At 37.1% G+C, this 25,132-nt stretch overlaps 1 protein-coding gene across 1 annotated transcript in view; it reads left to right on the top strand.

The window, feature by feature from the left end:
- The first annotated feature begins 2,208 nt into the window (after positions 1 to 2,208).
- LOC127452221 (protein TANC2-like) overlaps positions 2,209 to 25,132 on the top strand; it is a 225,377-nt gene continuing 202,453 nt past the window's right edge. The window contains exon 1 of the mRNA XM_051717561.1: positions 2,209 to 2,514. The gene's annotated coding sequence lies outside the window, so the exon portion shown is untranslated. The remainder of the gene's footprint in view (positions 2,515 to 25,132) is intronic.

Raw genomic sequence — 25,132 nt, 5'->3', positions numbered from 1 at the left:
TTTTTGGACACTAGGATAAATTATTTATGCAGTGTTGTAACTTTTGATTGCTTTGTCGTATCAACACAAACTTTTACTCAGTTACAGTGACATGATTGGGAACAAAACAAAAAAGTTTATTATCTTATTTACACCCTGAGATATACAATGTCAAATCAGAAAAATAAGAAAAAAGTTAACTTTTGGCTCGTTTTTTGTTTTGTTTTTTTCAGCAGTTTCTTAGACTGAGAGTCTCATTATTTATCATAATCTATATCATGATAAAAAGAGTTATAAGTCTTTATTTTTGGGCATGCCACTGAAACAGGACATCTTTAAAAAAACACCTTCAGAGCTTAAAGGGTTAACAAGGCCAGGAAGGACTAATAGATTTGAATTTAAATGTTTTTTTTTTTTTTCTTTCTGTTGTTAATTTCAGAAAGTGTTGTTTTGACCCTTAACATGGAGCAGTATCTCTTTGGCATCAAGTCTTGAAGTCTCTTGTTTGTCACCAAGGTAACAAGTCACCACAAAGCCAAGCATGCCAGGTGTTGCTTTTTAACATTTGTCCCTTTGAAGCTTGCACACCCCGATAGGGACCTTTTATAAGGGTCTGTTTTGTTCCTTTTAGCCGCACTTGACCAGGCATACATTGCCTTTTTCTGTTTGTCATATGAGGGTAACCAGCCTGTTAGTTGGGTTGGGGTTAGATAATATGCCCTCAGAGCTTCAATTTGTGTGTGGTGTAAGCCCTTACCTGATTTGGCTAATATTTGTCACAATACATCTGTGGATTTTATCAATCAGAAAAGGCAGAGTCTGTAATGAGAAGGCTGGATCTGTGAAACAGAAGGTGGAGTCAGTGAAGAGGCAGAGTGTGGGCCCTTCTTTCTTGCACCCCACACTGGGGTCACCTTAATTATGTGAGAAGCAGCAGATGTAGAGCAGCTTAGTGTGGCGTGCAGCTGTGGAGATCCACAGTGATTTAAACGCATTGAAATGTGTTGCCTCATCTAACATCACACTTCATAGTTGTGTCCTTATAATGGCATGTTCATTTTTGCTTTCTAGTTCCATGTTTCTTTGGCCTTAATTGTCTTCTTCCTCTCACATAGCAAAACATCAAGGCTATTTTAAAACTAGTCTCCTAAATTTTGTATTCTCAATCACCAAAATTACCTCTGAATGCCTGAAAGCTTCAGTCATCACCCTTATCAGGATCCTCAATGATGTCTATCTTAGCCAGCCAGAAAAATGCTGAAAAAAGGCCAGTCTGATACCACACGCTTCTTTTCTTGGTGCTTGTGTTCTGTGGTCTGTAGTTTGGAATAGCTAAACTGGACCCTCTGAAATTAGCTGAACCCCCATAAGAGTTAATGCACAGAAATGATGGCTCACATGACAGAATGGAACTGAATAAGATCTCATTACTTATGCCTTCATGCATTGGAGAGAGAGCATACCTTTAGTCATTGTTAAATTTGCTTGTGTAATAAGTTCTTATGTAAAATTATTATGTTTTATTTGATTGAAGAGGCTTTTGGACACTTGGAGATGTTTTTGGACACTAGGATAAATTATTTTTGTAATGCTATAACTTTGATTGCTTTGTTGTATCAACACAAAATTATACTCAGTTACAGTAACATGATTGGGAACAAAACAAAAGAAGTTTTTCAGAGTTATCATTATTTACACCCTGAGATATATAATGTCAAATCAGAAAAATAAGGGAAAAAAAAATAAATTTTTGGCTCAGCAGTTTCTTAGAGTGAGAGTCTCATTATTTATCATAATGTATATCATAAAAAAAAAAAAAAAATGTTTTCTTTAAAATTATACCAAACAACTGACCCTCTTTGTTTTTTTGTAGAGTTATAAGTCTATAATTTTGGGCATGCCACTGAAACAGGAAATATTTAAAAAACACCTTTAGAGCTTAAAGGGTTAACATCAAGGCCAGACGAATGTTAAATATATAAATAAATAAATACAAAAAGCACTTCCAATTTTTATTCTTTAACTATATTCAACTCTAGCATATAAAATACTGACATATCGTTCAAAAGTTAAAGTGTAATATCACAGAGAATATCAATTGGACGCCTTCATAAAAGGTTTAATCCACTTTGGCAGCAGTGCAGAAGGCAGACACACTCCCCGCCCCCTCTTGAATAATTCAAGATAGCCCCGCCCACCAAGCGCAGAGGCTGTTGCAGAGCGCCCAAATGCGCACGGTGCCTTCAACTGCTATCAGAATCGTGTCGCTACAGTTTATACAACCAGGTCCTGCTTTCCGTAGACACGACCGGCACTGCGTTCGTGTTCTACGGTGATCTTCAGATCACGAATCCATTACATTTGGCATACGAAAGCAAGGAGTTACGCCTCGCGCGCAGTTTATTAGGAAAGGAAAACAGAAGGTTTACACTTGACGAAGGTGGTGTTCCTTCCTATCTCCAACGGTTCCCACTATACGGACATCAGCGCCAACGAGAAGATACAAATCCATACAGCACCAAGAGAAAACAACGGGTAAGTCCAATGTCCAGATAACTACTATGACACCACATACCGCGTATTTACATGAAATGGACGGCGCTCGTGCCGAATCACGCGTCATTTCGGTGCTGTTCATAGCGTTCATAGTTTTAATGAATCAATGAACCAGAGAATAAGCCTGTTTATTTACATAAGGTGATGGATAACGTTGAATTGTGAGTTAAAAAAAAAGTATAAACGGACTCTTTCAGCTCCAGTGGCCCTCCTTTGAATTCTATGTATCTGTATCTGTAGACGGATATACTATTGTGTCCTATTTGGCAACAGTGTCGCGCCTACAGTTTGGCTCAGACAAGCGCAGAGGCGCATGGCAGGTTTGGTGCCTTTATGCATTATGTCTATTATTATTAGAGCATGTAAATATCAAGTTCCGTTTCCAGTTCTTATGGTTCCTGGTATATGATCTAATGTCCTGAAATGTGTTGTCCATTTAAGCCCTGGTTTGTTATTATCTGAGAATATGTATGCATCTCATTAGCCTTTGAGGTTTGCAATGGGAACCTCTCCTTATGTGCAACATATCATTGCATTCATGAAGTTATTTCATATGCATGCATAATGTATGCAGGTAAGCAGCATATAGCAGCACCATTCTCTCTGCATCAGGATTGACTGGGGTGCAGTGTGGGAATTCATAGCAAATCAGTGGATTGAGGTCCATATAGTGTATTGGCATTGCCATTTTTAGGTCACTGGTTGGGTTTCAATGCAGCAGATCACCTGTTTTACTATCAGTCTAATGTCAAGGAACCTTTGGCGGGTGTGACTAGGCACCACCTTTGAACTTCAGTGTTTTGAATTCAAGTTTTTTTGAATTTGCAGAAATGTATAATTGGCCCATTAGCACACTCGTATTGATTTGTTGCAGTTTTTAATATAATAGCTCTATTTTAATTAATAATTCTCCCCTTGAGTGCCTTGGATTTTTGCTTCATAGACTGGTATCCCTTCTCCAAGGAGGTAACAACCAACACCCTTGAAGCAACTTCTTGTTACCATTATTTGTGATTAATAATTGGCCCAATTTGCATTGATGCAGAATCCAATAATCCCTACTTTTTGGAAAATGATGTCAGGTCAGGGTTATAGGCACGTTCTCAGAAGTGATTAGTATGCTTAATGTTAATTTTTACATGATTTGCTGTCTATAATAGCAGGCATGGAGAAGTGATTAGGGATTTCACCATGCCATCTGGGTTTTGGGGCTTGAGACTTTTCACCGAATATGATCTCTCAGCTGTGCCTGCACACCAGCAACCACATGAGAAATGGGCCTATCCTCTCCTTTCTGGGGGGCATCAGCTAAGAAAATCGCCCAATCATAATTAAACGCTGCAAATTGATTCACCTGCTGGCCGGGATAATGTGTGAGAGCTGAATGAATATGCCCAGGGATGCTTGACTAAACACCAGTGAAGCAGGGGGACTTCCGCTCTTGATTTGGGGAGGAGAGGTATTTGACATAGGTATATTTTCTACAAGACAAATGAAAATCAATTTAAAGGAATATTCTGGGTTGCTGATTACCACCAAAAGCAATTTAAACTTGTCCCTCCTTTTTTTTAAGAAGCAAAAATCGAGGTTACCGTGAGGCACTTACGGTGGAAGTGAATGAGGCCAATTTTTGGAGGGTTTAAAGGCAGAAATGTGAAGTTTATAATTTTATAAAAGCACTTACATTAATTTTCTGTTAAAAGTTGTGTATTATTTGAGCTGTAAAGTTGTTTAAATTGTAATTTTTATGGTGACTTTAGGGTTTTTAACGTCTTGTGGTTATACTTTTGAAACGATGAGTATTTTAAAGTTTACGGATTGGCCCCCATTCACTTCCTCTGTAAGTACCTCACTGTAACTCAGATTTTTACCTTTCTTTTTTAAAGTAAAAGAGGGACAAGTCGAAATATTTTTTTGTGGTAATCAACATTGTGCCACATGGTGACAGTTGAGCTTAACTTGTATTGAACCTGGGATATTTATTTAAGATTGAAGGCAGTAACAAAGCATGAAAGGCCAGGAAGGACTAATAGATTTGAATTTAAATAGTTTTTCATAAGTTAATTTTAGAAAGTGTTGTTTTGACCCTAATCATGGAACAGGATCTCTTCGGCATCAAATCTTGGAGTCTTTTGTTTCTCACCAAGGCAACAAGTCACCACAAAGCCATGCATGCCAGGTGTTGCTTTTTAACATTTGTCGCTTTGAAGCTTACACACCCCGATAGGGACCTTTTATAAGGGTCTGTTTTGTTCCTTTTAGCCACACTTGTCCAGGCATACATTGCCTTTTTCTGTTTGTCATATGAGGGTAGCCAGCCTGCTAGTTGGGTTGGGGTTAGATAATATGCCCTCAGAGCTTCAATTTGTATGTGGTGTAAGCCCTTACCTGATTTGGCTAATATTTGTCACAATACATCTGTGGATTTTATCAATCAGAAAAGGCAGAGTCTGTAATGAGAAGGCTGGATCTGTGAAACAGAAGGTGGAGTCTGTGAAGAAGAGGCGGAGTGTGGGCCCCACACCGGGGTCACCTTAATTATGTGAGAAGCAGCAGATGTAGAGCAGCTTGGTGTGGTGTGCAGCTGTGGAGATCCACAGTGATTTAAACGCATTGAAATGTGTTGCCACATCTAACGTTGCACTTCATAGTTGTGTCCTGATGATGGCGTGCTAATTTTTGCCTTCTAGTTCCATGTTTCTTTGGCCTTAATTGTCTTCTTCCTCTCACATAGCAAAACATCAAGGCTATTTTAAAACTAGTCTCCTACATTTTATATTCTTAATCACCAAAATTACCTCTGAGTGCCTGAAAGCTTCAGTCATCACCCTTATCAGTATCCTCAATGATGTCTATCTTAGCCAGCCAGAAAAATGCTGAAAAAAGGCCAGTCTGATACCAGACGCTTCTTTTCTGGGTGCTTGTGTTCTGTGGTCTGTAGCTTGGAATAACTAAACCGGACCCTCTGAAATTAGTGGGACCCCCATAAGAGTTAATGCAAAAATTGTTTTACTTTGGGTGGTCTCGTTCTGTTTCATTGAATTTAAAAAATAATGTTTTATTTTTTTTGTTTTGTTTTTTTTTAACACTGGATGATGTGAATTTTACTCCAAGACCATTTAAATGGCCATTTTCTTTGTACAAAAAAACAAAAAAACATTTAGGTTTTGAGACCCTCGATCAGAGCATAGGGGCAACTATCCTATAATGCAGGTAGATTCTATCTTATCACCACCCCAATCCTTAAGAATCTTCATAAGTTGCCCAGTAGACTAAGCAGGAGTGTCTGAAGTCTTATGTCTCCAGACTCTTATTTTCTTATCCATCTCATACATTCCTGTTGGAAAAATTGAATTAACCTTATTGTCAGTGGCACTTGGCTCTCTCTAATATCAGTGTGGAATGATAGAACTGCAAAGTGACTAAGGAAGTCTGAACCATCAAACAAACATCAGAGTTGACCTGCAGAATCCATGTTTGTGTTGGCTCACTGCCATGTCATTGTCTTCTGTCAGTGTATCCCAGCATTCAGGCCAGTGTTGGTTAGTTTGTTCAGTGGAGACCAGACACATGGGAGTTTTCATTAAGAAAACAGCTAGATTATTTTGGTCCCATATCATACCCAGGGCACTTCCTGTACTCTCCAGAAGCAAGTGTTTGTATTAGTCAGGGATGTAGAAAGATCTGATGATGATGGCTGTGTAGAGTAGCGTTTGGTAAGGGTTGGTTGCCCAGCTCAATCATATCCCAAATGTTTTGCATTTAGTTTGGCTGTTGCTTTGTCGTCTTGATGGAAGAAGAAAATCAACCCATTGTTTAGATTTTAGGGCATATTGGTTATCGACAACTTCGACAATAAAAATTGTCGACAAAAATGTTCATTGTCGAATAGTCGTTTGATCTCATTTAACGTAACATAAGATCACATTAAACTCTAATGATGACACACGAGAGCAGCACTGCAGCTCGATCCTGACTGAGGAGAGGAAAAATTACACATCTCACAGTCCAGATGCACTCTAAACTTTCCAAACAGCTTCAGGTTATGTAGATTGCAAAATATGAGGGAATTATAATGCAAAAATACAAAATAAGTAAATATAAGCATCCCCGTTGTGGAATAAGCGGAGCCGGAGCTCTTTAAAGGAAACACTTTTAAAGGTTACATCTTAAATGCAGTTATATTTAATGCGTTATAGCTTTATTCAAGTTCAAATAATATGGATGCAGATCATGTAAATAACTACAAACTCCGAAACTGGCATTTCTCGGAGCAGCCAGCGCCTCTTCTATGAGTTGCGCGAATGTCCCGATCTAAGAGGGAGAGATTGAAATTGCATCTGGCTGAGGCACACTTTGTCGCGGGGACGCTCATCCCTCGAGCGTGCATGCTTAATGCAGCTAGATTATAACGTGATGGCTCGCAACTTATTGAATCATAATAGATGTCACTGTGCATTTCTTATCGTGAAGAAAATAGACAATATGCAGCTTTATTAATAAGAGAGAGTTTGTTTTTTGAGTCTTAAAGATGGATTGAAGTGAACAGAAATGTGAGAGAGGGTAGTCTTCGCCCCATTATACACTGCAACAAAATACGTTTTTGATTTGTTTTCGTTTTGGCTTGTTTTCCAATATAAATATCTTAAACTCATTTAAAACAACGTACATTTTCTTTAGCAGCTATACTGCAGAATAATTTTTTTTTTTTATCTGAGAATGATGAATATAATATTAAAAATACAAATATTTTAAAATATGTAAAAATCCTTTAAAAAAAGATGCATTCACCTGAGAAGTAGCATATAAAATATTTAGACTTGCTTTTAGAGAATAGATCTTGAATATAAGTGTATTACACTAAGTATAACCAAGTGAAAAAATACACTTCTATAAAAAATACACTTATATTTAAGATACATTCTCTTAAAGCAAGCCTAAATATTTTATATGTTGCTTCTCAAGTATATGTATTTTGTTTTTGTTTTGACAAAAACTCTTGATAACAATAGGATTTTTTGCAGTGAATTTCTTGACTGAATTAAACTTAATAAAAAGTATTTCTTTCCCTTTAATTCAGTGAATGTCATTTAGAGGTATTTAAAAAAAAAATGTTGTCCTCATTATTGTTAGCAAGCATGTTTAATACAACCTTTTAATTCAGCACAAGCTGAATTGTCGGTTAAGAGCTAATGATTAATCGTTGCAATAATTGCCGAATAGTCGAATAATTGTTCTAATAATCGTTAGATTAGACGATTATCAAAATAATCGTTAGTTGCATCCCTACTTTGCTTTGCTTTTTTTTTGCCAGCCGACAGGCCCGCTGATAACTTAAAAAAAAAAAAAACTAGTTTTGACCAATCTTGACAGTTTATTTGTTTTACTCACAGACAAAAATATACCAGAGTAATAGCTAAGTATATGTCTTGAAATACATGTTACATGTAAACAGGTGTTGCCTGTATGCCGCGCTTTTGCTTATAAGTTCACGAAAGTTAAAAGAACATAAAATACGACATTATCTTTAAAACGAGCCCACACACAGCATAATCGGATGCATAGATCACTAGATAATCCACACAAAGCACAATGTGCCCACAGCACATAATGTGCTATCTGGCTAAAAACACGATAGCTACCCTGGATCAGATGACTTCTTTGGAAATTATGTAGTATGTTGTACAGTATGTTTTATTTGTTTGTAGACATTTTTGGACACTAGGATAAATAATTTTTGTAATGCTATAACTTTTTATTGCTTTGTCAGTTACAGGTGACATGATTGGGACCAAAACAAAGGCAGTTTTTCTGAGCTACCTTATTTACACCCTGAGATATATAATGTCTAATCAGAAAAATAAGAAAAAAGTTTATTTTTGGCTCAAGTTTTTTTTGTGATTTTTTTTTTTTTTCACAGTTTCTAAGGCTGAGAGTCTCAGAATTTATCATAATTTATATAATTAAAAATGTGAAAAGTCTTCTTTAAAATGATACCAAACACCCTCCTTGTTTTGCTTGTTGATTTATAAACCTTTAATTTCGGGTATGCTACTGAAACAGGAAATCTTTAAAAACACCCTCAGAGCTTAAAGGGTTAAGTTTCTTATTTTATTTTTATTTTAATGCTTTGTGTACTTAAAAGTACATTGTTAGTTGAAGGCAACCAGCCCACTCTTTATTTCATGCATTCATAGTGAAACAAGTGTGAAAGCCCCTTCAACTGAAGCCACATCATTTGCCTGGTGTATTTGCCTAACGAGGCAGGTTTGTAGACTTGTAAATTCAACAGTCTTTCCCTGTTTGCTAAGGCATCGTGCAGTTCCCACACTTTTACACAGTCATATGAAACAACTTTTCCCTACCATAATTTTTCCTTACTTATTTTGTCTAAAATGTGCACTACTCTTCATGCACTTTAAGTCCTTTTATTGGCCTTGTGTCTACCACAGCCAGTTGGTCCCTTTAAATCCAGTTAATCTGGATGATATCCTACCACAGCTACCAATCAGTTCCAAAAGTGTTTGTTTACTTTGCTAGTGTGAGCTGTTTACTTTGAGAAGCACCTCTTGAGTGGATATACTACTAATGCAAACACCCCCCATGAGACTTGAAATACCTTACCCTAGCCTGGCTCCTAACCCTGCTCAACTTTCTCTTTTTATGCCTGTTACATCCACAGAAAGAAATACAACAAATATTCTATACTTTGCAAGTTGTGTCACATCCATTGTTGACAGTGTTGTAGATTACAATGAAGGCAATTAAAGTTTTGAAGCACCACGACTTGCTGCTCATGTCTTGTGTAGACACATGTGGCTCGGTCATAAAGCAGCTTTCTCCACAGCAACGTAATTTCCCCGCGACGCTTGAGTACGTAACAAACATGTCATCCAAGGAAGACTTTGCTATTTTATTCCCTGTTGCCTCGCTATATTTCCAGATATTCCAGAGTTGTTGCTGTTTTTGTTTCCTTAACTTTCTACCACGACCTACAGCAGAATTGCACTGCAATAGTGGGGTTTCACTGTCACGTAAAACTCTGGGATTGCCCCAGTGTACTTGAGCGCATATATGCGAACATGAGTGACAGTCGATATTTTACATTGGTGTGTATAAATGGGTATAGTTAAAAGTGTACTGTATGTGCTTTTCCCACTGTACACTGTAGAAATTTGTAATTCTTTCCACTGTGTTGACTTGTTGGACTCTGTCCTATGATGTTTGTTATCCTGTCTGTTCCACAAACATGTGCACTCCTTAAAAACATGTAAGAACGACACTATTGCATTTACATGACCACATAAAGCCGCATTCTTGAGGAGAAACTAGGTGTGTTAAACCGCTTTCTCTTAATCCCTTAAACGGCGTAAGGAAATCGGCATTCTCGATTACATGACGTTTCAGAACACTGCTTTCTGCAAAAACCCTGGAATAAATAGTTTTTTTCCTTAAGTGCATCTAAACGTGGTAAACACAAGTAAACTTCAATTGTTAATAATAATCTAATCTTTTAGTTTTCGTCAGTCAAATTCCAAATAAAAAGAGGAAATAAACAGTTGTCACAGAAAAACATTTCAGATGTAAAATATTTAATTCACTTGATTATATAACGAATAGGCATGGTCATGTAATAAAATTTTTTGGGTCTAATTTTCTGTAAAACTAGCCATATTTAGATGCATAACATTAGCTTGATGTAAAAATTAACAGAGAGATTCGAACCTATGTCTCCCACATGTGCACCACAGCTAAATGTGTCAGGAGTACTTCTGCTAACCCTTAGGCCATGGCTCCGACAACAACATAGTGTCTGATGTCTTTTTGCCACAACAAAACATTTAATAAAGTAGACATTATGTACACTTCTGAGTATGTATCATTGAGCATCTTTCACAGGAAACATGCTTCCTGCTCCAATAGTTTTTGAGAGAGAGTTGTGCCCCTGTGAAGACCGGGACCAATATACTGTCACCTCAGATGGGGGGAATGACCAGAGCCCTCTGATTTGATATGATGGCTCTTTGACTCAAATTCTTCTCCTTGTCTTGCATGCACCATCTCTTCCTTGGCATGGTGTTTTGGTGATTGCGCCCCTGCAAGCCTCTTGTGCGTTATGCTAGTGGCATGTGGAGTGGTGATAGCGTAGTGGGCTAAAGCACATAACTGGTAATCAGAAGGTTGCTGGTTTGATCCGCACAGCCACCACCATTGTGTCCTTGAGCAAGACACTTAACTCCAGGTTGCTCCGGGGGAATTGTCCCTGTAATAAGTGCACTGTAAGTCGCTTTGGATAAAAGAGTCTGCCAAAATGCATAAATGTAAATGTAAATGCATAAATGTGTGCTCCGTTAACTGCAGGATCCGTCTCTGATCTGACAGTGTGTGCTGGATAAAACCAACCACCCAAAGAAGCTTTGTGCGTTGTGATGTCTACTATATATTTGATTCGAGTTCCAGCTGTTTTGTTTTGGCTCAGAATAAGAGGAAGTCTTGTCTATCAGACTTCATATTAGGGCTGGGTGATATAGCTAAATAAAAAAATCTCAATATTTGTATGCACCATTATAACAATACATGGTATTATACAGCAATATTTACCTACATATTTTTTATATTAAAACATTTTAACACATTTAAAATGCCACACAGCTTTGAACGATTCATTCAAAAGAACCAATTCACCAAAATAAATCGAACTTCGCTACTCTATTGGCATTATTGCTACTGAAGTTGAAATCATATACACGTTACATGTGATATTCATATACACAATTCTGTATACCACAATAGAGGTAAGCCGATATATCAGTTTAAACGATTAATTGGTGCAGACATTTGCTTTCTGGAACTATCGGTTATCGGCAAAAAACTATGCGGCATTATTGCTACTGAGGTTGAAATCATACACACATTACATGTAATATTCATTATACACAATTCTGTTTACCACAATATTAATTAGAGGTATACGATATATCATTTTAAACAATCGGTGCCAATAGTTGCTTTCTGGAACTATCGGTCATCGGCAAAAAACTATGCAGCTTTATTGCAACTGAGGTTAAACTCATACACACATTACATGTAATATTCATTATACACAATTCTGTATACCACAATATTCACTCGAGGTAGGCCGATATATCAGTTTAAATGATTAATTGGTGCAGATATTTGCTTTCTGGAACTATCGTTTATCGGCAAAAAACTATGCGGCATTATTGTTACTGAGGTTGAAATCATACACACATTACATGTAATATTCATTATACACATTTCTGTATACAGCAATATTCATTAGAGGTATACGATATATCATTTTTAACAATCGGTGCCGATAGTTGCTTTCTGGAACTATCGGTCATCAGCAAAATACTATGCAGCATTATTGCAACTGAGGTTAAAATCATACACACATTACATGTAATATTCATTATACACAATTCTGTTGTGATTAATTGATGCCGATAGTTATTTCTTTTCTATTTTCAGCTGGGCAGAATTATTAACATTTCTGTTCTCGTGTCACTATTGCTCTCTGCTGGGCTGATTTTTTTTTTTTGTCCCACTCCATGCCCTATGTATCATTTTACTCTTTAATGATGAACATTTTTTGTTAAGTTTTACAAGTAAAGGAACTGTTTCACACATGTCCTGAAAGTAATAATAATAATAAATTCAAACTTAACTTTTGATGATTCAGGCTTTGTTCAAAATTTTGTGAGAGTATAGAATTGTGAATTCAGTAATCTAAATCAAACCAAATCCTTACGCCCTTTATCATTTCAGTTTTTGGAAAAATCATATTTTAATAAAATACAGGAAATAAAATTTCATTTTTATCCGATTAATCGATTAATCATAGAAATAATCAAAGAGTAATCGATTATCAAAATAATAGTTAATTGCAGCCCTAGTTTAAACGATTAATCGGTGCCCATAGTTGCTTCCTTGAACTACTGGTTATCGGCAAAAACTATGCCAGTGGTTTTTTTCTCCGAATTTTTTTTATTCCTCATCTTCATCTGGTGAAAATATAGCCTATAAAAAGCTTAATTTTGTAAATACTTACATATAGAGCATTGTAAGGTTTCAACATAAGAATCCCAGGTGTATTTTAGACATGTTTATAGTTGAAATTCCTGCATTATTCTCCAAATCTTAATTTATCTGTTTATTATTAAGATTTTGGTTGTACATTATAAACTGCTTTTGGGATTTTATTCGCTCTGGACTATTGTAGCTTCAATAAATGTGCCCTTCATATTAACGAAAGTCTAAGAAATTCATTTTTAATTCTATACATTTATTTTAAAAAATATATCTGCAAATTAATCAGTTATCGGCCTTTTCCACCACCTTAGTTATCGTATCAGCAAAATCCACTATCGGTCAACCTCTACTATTCTATTATAATAGATGTTGGTTGATTTTATATCAGCAACAAAATAATTTCTAAAATATTCTGTAAAGATTCAATTTATAGCCCAGCCCTCCTTCATAAGGAATCCTTAAAACTTGCATGCTAAATATAGGACTACCTAATGACAATAATTTATTTAAGTCTGTACCAAAATAGTTTTCTTCACATAGCAACAAGCTTATATGTAATGTGTGGCCTATGATTTAAAATATATGTTAGTTTAAATTCACACTTGCATACTATCTCACATTCGCTAATTCTGCTGATGTTGTGCCTTTAATTTAGCTGACTTGCATGATTCAGGCTGTTGCTCAAACAAAGGCTGACGTCTAACTAATGATGAAAAAATCATTACTGCTTGTTTAGTGTTCTTTTGTTAATTGTATTTACCACAGTTCCACAATCAGTCATTGAAACCAGACATTAACTAAGCAGACCAGAAAGGAGAAGTTTAGGGTTTTAAAATGTGTGTGCCATAAATCTATGCTGGTCTGTTGTGTCAGACAGTCTGAGTCATTGTTGTGGCAGATGTCTGTCCAGTCACCTTTGACCCCTGGTCTTGAGGGCACAGTAACTGCCCTGTTTACGAATGCAGGAGAAAGGCTGTTATACGACAGTGTCTGTTTTGCATTTGAAAGTTTTGTGACGTGGGCTTGTTTCAATCAAATGCAGTAACAGTTGTCACTGTTTTGGTCTTTGCTTATCTGGCTACTGAGGTCAACATATTTCACCTCTCTTAAACTGAACATGTAGAAAACCGTAAGTGTTTGTGCCCATCTTTATAAATAGTGGAAATTGAGGGTGTGTTCGTTTAATATGCAGCTCATCAATAAAATTTTTTGTCCTATTCATTAGTGCTAATAAACACTACAAACACCGGCCAGCTGGTGAGAGAAGTGAATGAGGGGGTGTGTGTGTGTGTGTGTGTGTGTGTGTGTGTGTGTGTCTGAACACTTGTAGATTGTTAAAGTCAACGTGAACAGCGTTTGCAATTCTTTTCACAGCGCCATCTTTGATTTTTGACAGGAATGAAAACGAGGCTGTGAGGGATAGACGTACAGTTTCTTCAATGACATGCACTGTATAAAGCTATCAAAAAGCTCCTAGATCACAACTCATTTTCAACAACTAATTTTGTCTGGAGTTTTTTGTCTACTAAAATGTTTTGGAAAGATAGTTTCAACAGCGGGTATTTTACTCACTCATTTCGTTTTCATTTGTATTGGACTTAAGTGCTTTGCACAATTATCGCCTATATTTGTAGTACGTTTGAGTTTCTATTTTGGTCAAATAGAAATAATGTGCATTAATCTAAAAATATTTCCCCAAAACTATTAGTATAAAAGATTTATACAATATATGTAAAACAATATATACGTATTGCGTAATGTTCGTATTTCCCTCTGAAACGCATCTGATCGGGGTCACGTGAACATAATAGAGCCTAATTATACATTATTATCCTTAACTTTCTGAAAAGTGGTAGTTTTGCACATCCCTAATATATCCTATATATGTGCAATTTCAAGACTAAACTAAAATGTGAACAAAAGTATGAAAAACAAATACTAAAATAAAACATGTAAAATCAATATTTTCGTAATGTACCACATTTCGTAAGGTCCCAGTATTCCGAATTTCTTTCATTTGTAAGAAAAATGGACATTATAACTGAAATAAACAGAATCTGAATTCAGAATCAAATCAGAATTAAAAATGTAATCAAGAGCTTGTGAATCGGAATTGAATCGTGAAATTTGTATCAATACCCAGCACTAATTGACACATTTTCCCAATCCATTTTACTTCTAAAATGTGAGACCTTTTTTTTTTTTTTTTTTTGATTCTCTCCCCTTTTTTCCCTAATTTGGAATGCCCAATTCCCAATGCATTCTAAGTCCTCGTGGTGGCGTAGTGACTCGCCTCACTCCGTGTGGCGGAGGATGAATCTCAGTTGCCTCCACGTCTGAGACCGTCAATCCGCGTATCTTATTATGTGGCTTGTTGAGTGAGTTACCACGGAGACGTAGCGCATGTGGAGGCCCACGCTACTCTCAGCGGCATCCACACACAACTCACCACATGCCCCAACGTGAGCGAGAACCACACATTATAGCGACCATGAGGAGGCTACCCCATGTGACTCTACCCTCCCTAGCAACCGGGCCAATTTGGTTGCTTAGGAGACCTGGCTGGAGTAACTCGGCACGCCCTGGATTCGAACTTGTGACTCCAGGGGTGGTAGTCAGCATCAGTACTCGCTGAGCTATGCAGAAACAGGATATTCAAGAAAAAATGTAAACTTAATTTCTCTATTAAGAACTGGTTGGATTGCAAAAAGTTGTCTTTGTATGACAGGTAATTCAAGTGGAGGGGATAGGTGGGGAGCTGAAAAACAAAAGGGCTTGGTTATGTCTCAGCCAAAAAGAAAAGTTGTTTAAGAGGCGAAGCAAGTTATTATATTTTTAGAAAAGACTGTGAAGACAAACATTTATTTTTATTTTCAAAAACATGCAACACGAATCATTCAACATGCTATAATAAAGAAAATAAGGTCACTTTTAATTTCATGTTGATATCAGATATATGGAGATGAATGGCCAAAAAAAAAAAAAAAAGTAATTTGCCCCAGTCCTGTATTTCTGTAATTTACTGCAGAAAATCTGCATCCTTGCTTACTGAAACAAAGAAATAAGCGCTGACTTGATTTGATGTTTCCTGCTGTGATCATGACCTTCAAATCTGACCTTTGCACACTCACAGGAGGCAGTGTCATGAGTAGTATTGTTCCCCTCATGTATTCAAGGGTTTTCGAAATCAGACACTCTTGACCTCCACTGTCTGTTCCTTCTCAAACAAATGCCCAATAAAGACACAATAACTTTTTGTGGAAGGAAAGCAACAACTTCTGTTCCACACAACATTATTAAATGAGCCAAGAGTGTGAAAATATCTCTCATACCATAAGGCATCTGTTTCCTCTGAAGTTAATCTTAGGCTTACATGATCCTCATATGGACAGCTGTTTCACTGTGTGAGTAGCGGGAAAAGAGAGATTTATGGCTTTCATGCAGAAGTCTCCATTGGGAAATGTCCAGACGAGGCGTTCCATATCTCTATGTGTAAAACAATGCTAGGAACTCTAACAGAGCTGTCACTATTTGTGCTAACACAGATGTTTTGGATAACTTTGGCTTTGCAAGACTATTTCAGCCTCAGTTTAACAGTATAGATTATCGTCACTATGAAGCTAGTCTAGAATTCTTAGCTACCTCCAGTATTGATGCTTGTATGACTCTGCCTTATTATTGCAACATGTACTACTGTAACACCTGAGGCCTGGATTTAAGTTTATTGCATCAAGCAGTTTTATAGATATAATGGGACTCACTCAACATGCTTCCTGGTAAACTATACACAGCATCACTTGCCCAACATTTTCCTGGATAAACAACCTTTGTTAGATCTTGAACAACATTCTTGTCAAACAATCCTAGCACTAAAACGAACCCTTATCCCACACAGTATAAATGAAAAGATACTCAAGGCACCATTTGGGGTTCCTCAGATGGCTGGACCCTCTGACGGCAGGACCATATGTAAACCCTCCAGAAACCCTTTCAGTTCTCTGGTACCCCTTTTCCAATGACATGGTTCTTGGGCTGGTGCAAATTCTCAAATCATTCCACGTGTTTCCACCATAGGAAAGGAAGTTCCTGGGAGTAAAAACTGGTTCTGCACCAGCCCCAAAAGCTTGCCGGTCCTTTTAAGTAGGAACCGATTACTTCACGGGGTGGAGGGTGGGATAATATTTTGTCACCAGGTAATTTTTTCAAAACAAGAATTGTTTGGCTAGCTCCATCTGGAGCACCAAGTACTTTACACTATAACAACAACAAAAACAAAAACCCATAAAAATGTCAGGCATCAAAAGCAGTTGTCCACGGAGGAAAAGAGTGCTCTACTTGCGATATGGTCTTCTACAGAGATCCAAGATAAAGTCTCTTAAATTCACTTAAATTAAAACAATATAAATGATTGCAATGATTGGTTGATAAGAACGTTGTTTTAGATCCAACAAAGGACTTTGATTTAAGAATATGTCTAACTTGTGTAAATCATTTCATGCCATTAGCTACCTAATCCAGGATTCGTGTGGACCATCACATTGCATGAAAAGCCAGGGACATGCTAGGTGACTTTGACTCATACCAATAGTGGAAGCACTGGCAGTGGACACTTTTTCTTCCTGCAGCCCAACTGAGTGTTTTCTGTACTGTCTTCGCAACCAAACTTTGTTGAAGTCAATTGTATATGGATGCATATGGTTCCTATTTTTTAAGACTGATGTTAAGAGCTCTAACTGTTTGTTATTTGTGGCCATAAACAGGCCTCGCTCCAACGGGGGCCAGGGTGGGATGACCCAGTCAGTTGCCCCACCACAGGGTTTTACAGGGGGTACAGCACTGTGCCGGTACCATGGTGAAAGTAATTGTGTCAAATGGCAGTACCATAGTACTTTGGTATGTGGCCGTTTTTTCAACTTTGGCAACTTGCATGTCCCAGGAGTTGATTTTTAGTTGAACAAAGAGATTTTAATCTTTTTTATACTGTATGTAGGTATGTATGTAGGTATGTACATATATACATACATATATACATATATACACATACGTTACTGTAGTTGCACCAAGCTGCACGGTGATGTTGTGTTCAACAGCAGGGTTGGCTGGAAAGACAAGGAGTTCAGTCTTGGCTGGGTTGAGTTGCAGGTGGTGCTCCTTCATCCAGGCCGAGATGTCCGCCAGGCAGGCAGAAATTCAAGCAGTCACTGTGGTGTCGTTGGGCTGGAAAGACAAGTAGAGTTGCGTGTCATCAGCATAGCAGTGGTAAGAGAAACCATGTGCCTGAATGATGGATCCCAGTAATGTTGTGTATATAGAGAAGAGAAGTGGCCCAAGCACTGATCCCTGAGGTACCCCAGTAAGTAGCTGATGTGGCTTGGATACCTCACCTCTCCAGGCTACCTTGAAGGACCTACCTGAGAGATAGGAATTAAACCAGCCAAGCACAGTTCCTGTGATGCCCAGTGAGGAGAGGGTAGAGAGTAAGATCTGATGTTTGACTGTGTCAGAGGCTGCAGAAAGGTCCAGCAGAATCAGGACTGATGATCTGGATTCAGCTTTCGCCCATCTCAGCGACTCAGTGTCCACTTTTGTAGCCTGACTGATTGTCATCCAGCAGCTTGTTCTGTGAGAGATAGGCAGCGATTTGATATATATACATATATACACACACACACTCACTGAGCACTTTATTAGGAACACCTGTACACCTACTTATTCTTGCAATTATCTAATCAGCCAGTCGTGTGGCAGCAGTGCAATGCATAAAATCATTTAGAAACAGGTCAGGAGCTTCAGTTAATGTTCACATCAACCATCAGAATAGGGAAAAAATGTGACCACAGTGATTTTGACCATGGCATGATGGTTGGTGCCAGACAGGCAGGTTTGAGTATTTCTGTAACTGCTGATCTCCTGGGATTTTCACGCACAACAGTCTTTAGAATTTACTCAGAATGGTGCCAAAAACAAAAAACATCCAGCCGCAGATCTGTGGACAGAAACGCCTTGTTGTTGAGAGGGGTCAGCGGAGAATGGCCAGACTGGTTCAAGCTCACTGAAAGGCTACTGTAACTCAGATAACCACTCTGTTCAGTTGTATTGAGTAGAATAGCATCTCAGAATGCACAACACGTCGAACCTTGAGATGGATGGGCTACAACAGCAGAAGACCATGTCAGGCACTTTATTAGGACCATCGTGTTCCTAATAAAGTGCTCAGTGAGTGTGTATATACAGTACTGTGCAAAAGTCTCACATAAGAGGTTTAACAAAAACATTTGTCTTAAGATGGTTATTTATATCTTTAGCTGTAGTGTGACAGTAGGTAATATACATTGTAGATTCCCAAACATTCATTCTGCAAATAGAATATAATAAAATAGAATAGAAGAACATGTAGCACTGCAACAGATGGCATGGCCCCACAGAGACCCCAATGAACATCGAATCAGTCTGGGATTACATGAAGAGACAGAAGCAATTGAGACCTAATTATAGAAGAACTGTGGCAAATTCTCCAAGAAGCTTGGAACATCCTATCTGCCAACAACTAAGAAAAACTGTGTCCAGGTGTCCCTAGGAGAATTGGTGCTGTTTTGAAGGCAAAGTTTGTCACACCAAATATTGATTTAGCTTTTTTTATGTTTACTAGACTTTGGATGATGTTAATTGAAAAATTAAAACTAATTATGGCACTATTTTTGAAGAAATCCTCACTACGCAACATTTTTCACAAGTGCCTAAAACTTTTGCACAGTACTGTGTGTGTGTGTGTGTGTGTGTGTGTGTGTGTGTATATATATATATATATATATATATATATGTGTGATATATATATATATATATATATATATATATATATACACACACACACACACACACATACACACACTGGTGGCCAAAAGTTTGGAATAATGTACAGATTTTGCTGTTTCAGAAGGAAATTGGTACTTTAATTCACCAAAGTGGCATTCAACTGATCATAAAGTATAGTAAGGACTAGTGCCCACCGATTTATTTAACATCAGAGCATCTTTTTGCAGCTCAGCAGACAATGGTGCGGTAGTGGATTGTGTCTGAGTGTTGATTTCACGCCACATTGTTACCTAGTTGGTGAGACGCAATGCTGGAAAGTAAATAAACAATGTCCATCTTTTACTGTCCGTGACAACGAGCTTATAGCTAACCATGTGGCTACTTTCATACCTTGTCAGCTGAGCGGAAGCTAATGTGTAAACATGTCAAACTGTTTTGTTCAGGATTTGCAGTTTGGTACCCTCTTCAACCAAACAATTCCAGTCGTTGCATTTACAGAATTTATTATTTAAAAGTCTGGTTTTCCACCGTTGAAAGTTTCCCATGAACTTGTACAGCAGAATACGGTGTAACACCGCTGCCACTGTTTATCTCTTGACTCAGCAGGTGTAAATGCCGATAAGCTGTGCTTCTTGTTTTACAACCTGCCCCTAATTGACTGGCAATATTAAAATAGTCAGCATTTGATTGATACTAAACAGTACTACTGATGTTTATTTAGCTATTTATTTTATTTTTATTTATTCTTTGTTTAAATGGTCAGCAATTGACTGATACTGAACAGTACTGATGTTTATTTAGCTATTTATTTTATTTGAATTTATTCTTTATTTAAATGGTAAGCTATGACTGATACTGAACGTACAGTACTAATGTTTATTAAGCTATTTAATGTGTTTTTATTTGTTCTTTATTTTCTCAATGTTCATTTCTAGAATTGGTTGACAATGTATAATAATAATGTCAAATATTCTTTGATAAAAATATTTGTTTAAGAAAGCAGCTTTTTGAGTACCTTTGCATAGTCATATTGTTGCAAAATCAGTGCACAATCCACATAGAAAAGGTCTGTTTTCATTCCAGCTCAAAAATGAACTATATCGGCCACCATATCGATAATCGATGAATTTTCCCTCTCTAAAAATCAGCATCGGTCTCAAAAATCCCATATCGGTTGGTCTCTAGTCAGGACATTACTGATGTAAAAAAACAACTCCATCACTATTTGAAAAAAGTAATTTTTGATAAAATCTAGACAGGCCCCATTTCCAGCAGCCATCACTCCTACACCTTTTCCTTGAGTAATCATGCTAAATTGCTAATTTGGTACTAGAAAAGCACTTGCCATTATATCAAACATTGCTGAAAGCTATTTGGTTTGAAGGACAGAAGGAGATGTGGAAGGCTAGATATACAACTAAACAAGAGGATAAGTACATCAGAGTCTCTAGTTTGAGAAATTGACGCCTCACATGTCCTTAGCTGATAGCTTCATTTAATTCTACCCACTCAACACCAGTTTCATGTACAGAGAAGACTCAGGGGTTCAGGCCTTATGGGAAGAATTGCAAAGAAAAAGCCACTTTTGAAACAGAAAAACAAAAAGAAAATGTTAGAGTGGGCAAAGAAACAGACATTGGACAACAGATAATTGGAAAAGAGTGTTATGGATCTTAACCCCATTGAGCTTTTGTGGGATCAGCTAGACTGTAAGGTGCGTGAGAAGTGCCCGACAAGACAGTGCTACAATAAGCATGGTGTGAAATGTCACCTGAGTATCTGGACAAATTGACAGCTAGAATGCCAAGGATCTGCAAAGCTGTCATTGCTGCACATGGAGGATTTTTTGATAAGAACACTTTGAAGTAGTTTAAGAAGTTCTGAATGTTTTTTTTTTTTTCAAATTTAATAGTAATTTTTCACGTTATTAATGTCTTATTAATGTCTATACATTGTGATCTGTTGAATGCCACTTTGGTGAATAAAAGTACCAATTTCTTTATATATACACTACCGGTCAAAAGTTTTGAAACACTTGACTGAAATGTTTCTCATGATCTTAAAAATGTTTTGATCTTAAGGCGCGTGCTTAAATGTTTGAAATTAGTTTTGTAGACAAAAATATAATTGTGCCAACATATTAATTTATTTCATTATAAAACTAAAATTTTATTTAAAAATAAAAAGTTTTTGAAATTGATGACTTGGACCAAATAATAAAGAAAAACACCCAATAAGTGCCCAACATAGATGGGAACTCCTTCAATACTGTTTAAAAAGCATCCCAGGGTGATACCTCAAGAAGTTGGTTGAGAAAATGTCAAGAGTACATTTCTGAAAATTCTAGGCAAAGGGTGACTACTTTGAAGATGCTAAAATATAACACAGTTTTGATTTATTTTGGATTTTGTTTAGTCACCACATAACTCCCATAGTTCCATTTATGTTATTCCATAGTTTTGATGACTTTACTATATTCTAAAATGTGGAAAAAAAAAAAAAATTATAATAAAGAACGAGTAAGTGTTTCAAAACTTTTGACCGGTAGTGTGTGTGTGTGTGTGTGTGTGTGTGTGTGTGTGTGTGTGTATATATATATATATATTTATTTATTTATATTTTAGTATGTATACATAAGAAAACTTCTTACCGTGGCCTTTATGATACATTTCTTACATTTTTAAAATGTATAGATTTAACTGTTTTAGCCTTGTCCCAGACTCAGACTTTCAATATGAAACTATAAAAATCAATTACATGTTTAAAACTATGGTAATCTAGACAAAGAATGAAAACAAACCATTTCAATATGTATTGTGTTAGTGTACCAAGTTAACAAATATGTCAGTAATGTTCATGCTTGAGTTAAAATATATGTGACACGTGATCACAATGAAGCTGTAATTTAGCTAAATTATGCAGAACTGTGAAAATATTATTTAATTGCATGTTTATTATGCATAAAATGTTAGCTATGAAATTAGACTTAGCAAGACAAAGGAATCAACCATTTTATTAAAAAAAAAATATATACCAAAAAAAATATGGTGGTCTTTTCCACTATTGAATTCTATTAAACACAATACAGAATCTGAGATGAGTAGAAAATGACACTGTGGTGGACATTTTAAAGACTTTAAGGAAAAATGACAAAAATTGCATAAATCTTCTGTGGTGGATGTACATAGACTGTTTGGAAATTGTTAGTAGACAACATTTTGTACAAGATTGTACTTTCTAGAAATCCACAGTGCTAAAAGTGCCAGAAGTTAAAGAAACATCCATATAATAAACCAAGGTACTGAATGATTCCAAGGTAATATCAGAGAATATCATGGTTTTAGCACGGTCCCACATCTAAAAAAAATCCACAGTAGTAGCGTGGTACTTCAAGATACTATTTTTTGAGAGTGCCACCTATACAGCCCATCCAGAGAGACCTATAGCCCACCATACATCTTAGACCTGGAGGTCTCCTGGCCATTAAGCTTTCGTAATGTTCAGTCAGGCTAGGACTTATACTTGTGAAAGATTTGCCGGCTCGATGTCAGCCATAAAAGACTGCGCATAGAATATGAGTGGGCGTGTCCTCCACTCTGGGGAGTCTTAATTCCTTGGTTCAGCTGGTGCCCCAACCCTTTTCCTGTAATCTTCCGCAGTGTTGGAGAAGCATGTGCTGTTTATTATGCTGCTGAATGAAGAACCAGCCCCTCTATGTCCTCATTCTGTCTTTTTCATTGGGAGAGCAACCAATCAGCCTCTCTATTCCATATCCACAAGCCTTGCAGAGATTATCACGAGCACTGTTTCGTTCAGCATTGTTTAGATATCCAGCATACTTCTCTCCAAGGTTTGTGCTGTGGAGATTGGATGATGATAGTTATCCATGCAGGTGAAGAAAGAAAGCGAGAGATAGTAGAAGGATGGATAACACCCCATGCCTTACTGGAGTTTTGGATTCCCCCCGAGGATGGTGGTGGATTCCAGCACAACGCTGGATTATTAATGAGTGTCTAGCTGAAAAAGAGAGAGAACCCAACCCCACGAGCACACACATACTGTGAACACGAAGGGAGTGGCTGAAAAGAGAGTATTCCTATGTTGAGAAACAAATGCAAGATAAAGAGGAAGAATTGGAATTAAAGACTGGAAATGAATAGAAAGAGTGATTTGAATGTGGTCCAAAAGTGGGAAATGGCCTGCAGTAAAGTGATAAATTAATAAAATAGAAATTCTCTGTCAACACATCCAATACAACATTTAGCAGGCAGGTGGAAAGAAAGCGACTATGAAAATTGGTCAGTGATTAAACATTCTGCGTGTGTATTAGGGTGTGTCACTGTGCCAGGGGCTGGTAGAGACTATAATGCAGCTGTGCGTCTGTATGTTGTTTACACTAGCTTCAATGAATGTTTCTATCTGCCTTTTGTAAGCATGCACAAAGGCAATGCAGCTACCTCACAGATGCAGCTGAAACATTTATGAGTCCTCTCTCTGTTTCCCATCATCTTCACCCATTATGTCACAGCATGTTGTTTAGATTCTCATTTCGTATATTCCAGCCTCTAGAATCCTAATGTTGGATTATGACGGGCGCAAGCAGGCTCCAGTCCGCTAACTGTATTGGCTGCAAAAAGTCAACCCTGTTACCTGAAACTCCACAATTATGACCTAAAATGTTTGCAGGAAAACATCAGACCATGTTGTTTAGTTCTTGGTTAATGATCTAAGATTCAATCCTTCTACAATCCTAGAAGCTGCAAAAAGTCAACCCTGTTAACCTTCAACTCCACGTTATGTTTTTTCGTCATGTTGTTTAGATTGTCATTGTGGTTTAATGCTCTCAAGTTCAAGCCTGTAGAATCCTAGTTTTCATTTCTGTCAGGTACAATCTGTCTGTAGTCCACTGCCTCCATTTGCTGTGAAAATTAAACTCTGTTACCTCAAACTCCACTTTTGTGTTCTAAAATGTATGCTGGAGAAATCTGCCCATGTTGTGTAGTTGTCATGTATTAATGATCTCAAATTCAGTCCTGTTAGAATCCAAGTGTCGAATTGTGTCCGGTACAATCTGTCTGCAGTCAGCTACGTCTTGTGGCTGTGGAAAGTCAACCCTGTTATCTCAAACTCCACGTTTATGACCTAAAATTAATGCACGACAAATATGACCATGTTGTTTAGATTCTTATTGTGAATTAATAATGATCTTAAATTCTATCCTCCTGGAATCCAAGTGTTGAATTCTGTCAGTTATGATTCATCTGCAGTCCATTACTTCTAGAATCTTCAAAAAGTCAACTCTGTTAACCTCCAACTCCACATTAGGACCTAAAGCTTATGCAGGAAGAATACAGACCTTGTTGTTTAGATTTTTATTTTTACACAATGACATCGGACCATGTTGTTAAGATTTTTGTTGTGGATTAATGATCTCAAATTCAAGACTCTAGAATTCTAGTTTTCTATTCTGTCAGGAATGATCCGTCTGCAGTCTGCAACCTCCAGAGGCTGCAAGAAGTCAATCCTGTTACTTTTAAACTTAACATTTATTACCTTAATAGTATGCAGGAAAAATCTGACCATGATTTTTAGATTCTTCTCCTAGAATACAAGTGTTGAGTTCTATCAGGTACTATTTGCTACTTACCTACATTTGTTGCGAAACTTAACCCGGTTACCCTAAATGTAATGCTTTTAAATTCAAATCTTTTACACTGATAAAAAAAAT

Source organism: Myxocyprinus asiaticus, chromosome 14, assembly GCF_019703515.2.
Source record: "Myxocyprinus asiaticus isolate MX2 ecotype Aquarium Trade chromosome 14, UBuf_Myxa_2, whole genome shotgun sequence".
Classification (NCBI taxonomy): Eukaryota; Metazoa; Chordata; class Actinopteri; order Cypriniformes; family Catostomidae; genus Myxocyprinus; species Myxocyprinus asiaticus.
This window is presented reverse-complemented; position numbering and strand designations above follow the sequence as displayed.